The sequence below is a fragment of the Heliangelus exortis genome, chromosome Z (assembly GCF_036169615.1).
Source record: "Heliangelus exortis chromosome Z, bHelExo1.hap1, whole genome shotgun sequence".
In the NCBI taxonomy this organism is placed as follows: Eukaryota; Metazoa; Chordata; class Aves; order Apodiformes; family Trochilidae; genus Heliangelus; species Heliangelus exortis.
The window spans coordinates 18,327,315-18,333,689 of NC_092454.1; positions in this window are offsets into that span (position 1 = coordinate 18,327,315).

The following is a 6,375-nucleotide window of genomic DNA, read 5'->3' on the forward strand; positions in this document are numbered from 1 at the left end:
TCTGAGTATTTCTGGGAAACTTAAAGTTGTTCAGCTGTTTCTCAGAAGGAGGGGGAAAAAAATAAATAAGTTTCTTTTCTCTTAAATTCTCTAAAGAGTTTGGCTGAAAAGCTCTAGGTTTCTTATACTTTGGAATAGGGGTTGAAATTTACTGCCCATGAAAATTTGCACAGATATTTCCAAACTAAACTTAAGTTTCTCTGGGCCCTACTGTGCTCAAGTTTCACAGAAGAATTTTCTGTAGCTCCTCTTTGCTCAAAACAATTGTTATTCTAACCTTTCTCAGCAGTGTCTCCCACTTTCTCTGTAATTCTTTTCCCTTCATCTAGAAGGTGCTGGACCTCACAGAAGGAGAGTGAAGATGCTGTCCGAAGGTCTTGGTGTAACTGCTCTTCGAGCCTGGCTATGGGAGAAGTGGCAGCCTGTTTTGAAGTTGGGCCTGGCAACTACAAGGTGGAGCTCAGAGGTGGTCAGAGAGGAACAAATGAGATCAAAGATCAAGAAAGGGCAAGGACAGAACGGCCTGTGACTACAAAAGCCTGTTCCACCAGTTCCTGATTATATCTTGGGCTACTAAATTGTCCCAGACCTTTTGCTGTTACTAAATCCTCATAATGAGCAGGCACAAAATGGGTAACTTAGATTGTTCTGGCACTGAGTACGGCAACATGTAGTTTCTCTCACTAGAAAGTACATCATTTGCTTGATGGTTGAAGTTCTGATATGGCAGTCAAAACCTTTAGTTATGTTGATGAACTGTAGGTGTTGGGGCAGAAGGAGATCTCATTTTGCAGGTTCTGGGAAGCAGCACTTGTGTTCTATTTTCTACTTTTTTTCTCAGAGGAGAGGGAATAAATTTAGGAAGTTGCACTCAAAACAAACATGATAAAGAATGGTAAGACTGATCAGTTTTTAAAAATTTGTAAATGTCATAGTTAAAGTAACTAATTGTGCAACTAATAATATACTAATTACTAACAGAAGTAATTTGTGTAACTAATACATCAAGGCACATGATGATAAACAGTCACGTAACTTTTTTTCACAACTTCCTGCTTTATTCAGTGTAGAGTATTTACAGCACTCTTTTAGTTTTTCAAGGGAAGGTGTTGTCTGCATAATCCTTACTTCCTTTGCAGTACCAGTTGAAGTTTGCACAGTGAGAAAGTCAGTGTGAAGATCAAGTGAGGGTTTCTCTTAGCCTACAGAGTAGTGCTCAGGGAACACAACACTGTCCTTACCTGTACACAAGTTCTACGCAATATAAGCCACACAAAAGAAATAACTTGCACAAAGGCTGTGCTCTCCATTTTGTGTAGGCTTGCACTTAAACACAGGATTTATTCTGAAAAAAGTGCTAGGCATTCACATTTTTCACTAAAGATTATAGACATTCTGTTTTGAATAGAGAAAATGCTACACACTGCTACAAAATGCAAAGTCCTCTGTAAAAAAAATAATCTGGAATTAATTTATTTAAGTTGACCATCACATACTAGAGTACACTTGTAATTTATCAGGTGCAAAATTGAAATAATAAACCCAGCCTGTTTAATTGGAATGTTGCTAACACAAGCTCCATGAAAAAAATAAGAGATTTCTGCCATTCCTTTATTATATATAAAGTCTTTATTTGAAAAAAACCCAAAACCAACTCTCCTGAGGAAATTAATACTTAGTTTTCAGAATGAGGTGTGAATATTACTTGGGAAATTAGGGATGGGGCTATGTGTAGAGCAGTGAGGTAAAGTAAACTTATAGAGGAGTCTCAGTGAATGGAAAGAGGCCATCCCAGAAACAGACAATTTCATCACTGGAGCTCATTTTCCAATGCATATTCACAAGGATGCTGAATTAGTCACTTGTGTTACCTTACTTCTGGCATATCCTAAGTGTTGAGATGCTGCTATTGTAATTTCAGTAATTTCTTAATGTAACACAATCCAGTATAACACATGGTACACATAGAAACATGGATTGTGTGATACACAGAAGCACTGTAACTTCCATATACTTCAGACTGAGGCAGCAGCAGAGCTGAGGCATGCACTGGGTAAATTGCAATACGTATTAGCTTTAGACATAGTAAAACAATTTTCTAAGCTTAGAAGGCATCTCCCATACCACCTGTATGATAGACTTGTGGTGTTTGCAACTCCATTTAGAACTAGGCACTTAATTTGTTTCCACCTTGAAATCAAGGGTGTAGTTTTTTGCTTGATTCCACTGGGAAGAATATCAGGCTCTATGATTTGAAATTACATCTCTCCACCAATCCAGTAGCATTTGGTCCAGAGTATTATCCTTTGCTGATTCACAGCTTAATCAATCTAAGATACACAATTTTGAAGTTGCCTGTCAAAAAACTCCTTCCTGTAATTTTAGTAAAGAGCCACTTCCTGTAATTTTAGTAAAGAGCCACTCTTGTTGTTTTAGGGAATATGACATTACCATATGAAATAAAGAATTGGCAGGATTGTGTAGTTTTTTACTGGTTTTTGTTTTAAAAGACATTTTCAAGAAGCATGAAAACCTTCTATGAGAAGATGAAATCAGGAATTCCTAATTCCATCTTTTTCTCTTTTGTTCCCTGTAATTGACAGTAGCAGCTCAATTTTTATTTACACTATAAAACTGCACATGAGGAGCATAATTTAAATACACAAAGAGCTAGGTGAGGCATAGGAAGTTTTATTTGGGTGTTCAGGTGGCTGTATTTCTCACAATTGGCACTGTTTCTGTCTCCTCTGGGAGGGTACTATACCCATCGCCTCTGCCCCAGCACTTTCTAGAGGTGACCAAGGGGGAAGAGTCACCAGCACCACTTTTCTTCTTTTTCTTTTTGCTTCTGAGGCACTTTCTAGCCTAGTTGCAAACATGGGATGAGCACTGCAAAACATCACTGGAAAGTAAGAAGTGTCAGAGTTCTCCATTGCCATCCTGGCAGAGTTCTACCACATTCAGTGTCTTTTGTTTAGCTTTGCTCAGAGAAATGTTGCAGACTAGAAGACTACTCTACCTGTTAAATGGCAGAAATTCAGGACCATGCTGCTGATTAAACTGCTTTGTCAAGTCTGTGCTAGTTTTCATCTGTCATCTGTCACTTGTCGCTTCACGCAATTGTAAGAAAAATAGGAAAGGTTTTTCACAGCTAAATAAGGGCTTGTGAAGCAAGTCAGAGAATCGTAGCAGTTCTGTGTTGTGTCTGTGCTGTTGCAGCATAGAAACATAGTCTATCCACTAGATTCCTGCAAACAAGACTGAATATGCTAACAAAGGATTAGTAGACAGCTAAGAAAGTATGTCTCCTCAGCCTCAAATTCCCCTTTTTTTTAGCAGAGTCTTTAACTGCAAAAACCGTATATGCATTTTCCTTTGTTTCCTTCCACCATCCCACTTTTTCCTGGGACTTGGGAATAAGCACAGGCAATTGCTTTCAGATATCTTGGACTGTCCTGTGAGCCACATCCATTCAAAAGTTGTGTGCCAAATGACAGCTAGGTCTTTCTCTGTTTGATTAAGGTAAACAATGTGTAAGGTGACATTAAGTTGAATTTGGAGTGACACAAAAGTCAGATGGAAAAACAGAGATGATACACATTAAACCCTGTATAAAAATGTGGCTAATGCATCATCACGTTGCAGAGGTGGGCATCTGGAGCTGTAACTCTGTTCTGCTTGTCTTTTCCTCCAGGTGCTTATAAGCTATGGCACTTCCATCTCACAGTGTTTCCAGTAGATGATTTCCCAGGCCTAGCTGTCCGTACATCCACAGTACACACAGTGATGAAGAAACCTCCTGTAGTGCAAGAAGTGATTTATCATGCTGTGTACCATAGTTAAGGAATGTGTTTGTCCAAAAGAGCCCAGCAATATGCATCCCATGCCCGGGGGTCTGCAGGAAAGTAATGTTACTGCTCACAGTAGTGACCAGATAAAGGTCTGACTGCAGGTTGGAGCATTGCACAATGTACTGAGGTGGTGAGAAAAGCCTCTCTGGAACTTGTCAGGGCAAGAAGATGGCAAGGAAGGTGAAAGAAATTCTTTCTCCTCACTGTCCAAGTATAAACTGGGGAGCTGTGTGTTGATGGCCGGGGAAGGAAGATGGAAGATGCGGCATCTTTCCTTCTGGACCACTCTGACATTGCAAGTGACCATCCTAAGGATGAAGCATCCCACAGAATGCAGTTGTGGCTACTCCATCTTTAAAATCCATTATTACTTGGCGTAAAATACAGGACCAGCCCAGGGAGGATGGAACTCTGTCAGTAAATGCTCAAAGCAGTGGGCTTCAAGGTCATCTCCCTTGCTACTCTTCTGCGCTCAGAGATAACATGGGAAGAAGGAGGCCTAGGTCATGCTGGTCACAGACACTTGCTCCTGGGATGTACACTTCTGAATGGCTGAGACTGAAGAAGCTGGTATTCCCCTCCACATGTCTGAAGCTTCTTCACTGCTAGCCAGTGCACCATGCAGAAGGCAGCAGCACTCCCACCAGCATCTGTCAGGGTTGAGCTTTACCCTCTTCTGCCAGACACACTGACGGTGCCCCACAAAAGAGGACTCTAGGCTGTGGTTTCCCAGGCTTTAAAAATGTTCATCTGGAGCTGTGTAGGGAGGAAACATTCTCCCAAGGCAGCTGTGGTCATTCCTTCACTGTCTGCTTCTGGATGTCCTTCTGCTTGTCTCTGGGAACTGTGTATGCAAACTGTGCCAGGAGCCAAGCCATCCATAGCAGACTCTGTTCTGTGTGCCAGCCACCTTAAGCTGGGCTTACAGGAGCTGCATTCCTCATAGGCTCTAGAATTAAACAGCTGTATGCCTGGAGAATTAGGAAAATTTGTTCAAATTGGATCCAAAATAGATTAGCTAAATCAAGTTAAAGCTTTGTGTTCATATACTCCTTCAGAATTAATATTATTTCCGTTTAGCTTAATGTGCCTGGCAAATGAATGAGAGTGAAAAAAATTAAGTTGACTTTAATTCTGAGAAAGAATGCTCAGTGTTCTCATAGGAGTTATGCACCTAAATTAATAATTATAACTAATAATTATAAAGTTATAATTAATAATTATAACCTAAATTCCCATACCTAGTTGACACATAAAAATAAGTCTGGCAGTTCCTGCACAGAAAAGCACCCAGATAGTTTGCTATGTACTTTTGAGGTTTACAAAACAATCTTAACACCTTTTCCCATTCTTAACATCTTTTCTAAACTGGGATTAGAACATTGCCCTAGGCCAGGCCTGATTTCCAAAGGAGCTTTGGCTGTGTATTTATAGGAATCCCAAAACCAGAAAAGTCAAGGCAAGAAAAAAATGTTGGTATTACTCAGTACATGCTCTTCAAGTCTTCATGAGCCTCAGTATTGTTGTGAATATATTACCTCATGTACAAGGCATGATATGGGTTCTGGCCTTCCCACCAAACATGCCATATCTCTGCTAAAAACCCTCCACAGAACAGCTTTCCCACTGAGCTGTCACCGTCCCTGCTGCCTGGAGGAGGTGCAAGCCTAGCAATGAAAAACAGGTAAAAAATGGCTTGGTAGAATTAAAATGGAATGTAGGATCTGTAGCAATTGGAAAAGTTATCTGTTTGTGGGTAGGGGTGACTCAACTTTTTCCTCACTATTGGTATGTCAGACATGTTCCATCTGAAGCAATTCTATTTTTGTGTAAGTTTACCATAAACAAAGTTTTCTACATTCACTTTTTACCACTCTTCGGCAGGCAATGTTCTTTGAACTTGCATCAAATATTCATGAAAGCCTTTGTCAAGAATTTACCTGTAAGATATCTTCTATTTTCTTGTCAAAAAATGTCACTGAGATATGGTTTCAGTGGTCAGTTTGAACTCTTTTTTTAGCTCATTGTTAATTCCTACTCAGAGGGTTGCAATTTGAAAGTAGTCTGACAATGAGCAGAACCTAATCACCACCAGTAAGAGGGGTGATAAAGGGTTATTTTTTTAATTCCCCTGTATCAGGGTCCTGATGAAGACAAAGCATCCCAGAACAGAGGTGTGTCCCAGGTTGCAGTAAAGCAAATACACAGGAATGTTTGGGACTACATTCAAGGAGGCACTTAGACACCTAATTCTCAAATCACTTACTTAAAACACCTTCATAAACCAGCACTTAATCCTGGAAGATGCTAATCCCTCAACTATCTAACCTTTCAGGTTTAAGTCATTGGGGCTGTTTCAGGTGCTCTTTGCACCTCCCTCATGACTGCTCAAGCCTTTGTAGGGTCAAGTAGCTCATTCTTTAAAGTGCATCTAAAACCCACCACCCACCAGCACAGATAATCATGACCTTTCTCTGTCTGAAGTCATAGAATTGTGATGGTTGTGCTAAACAAAAAAAAGGCC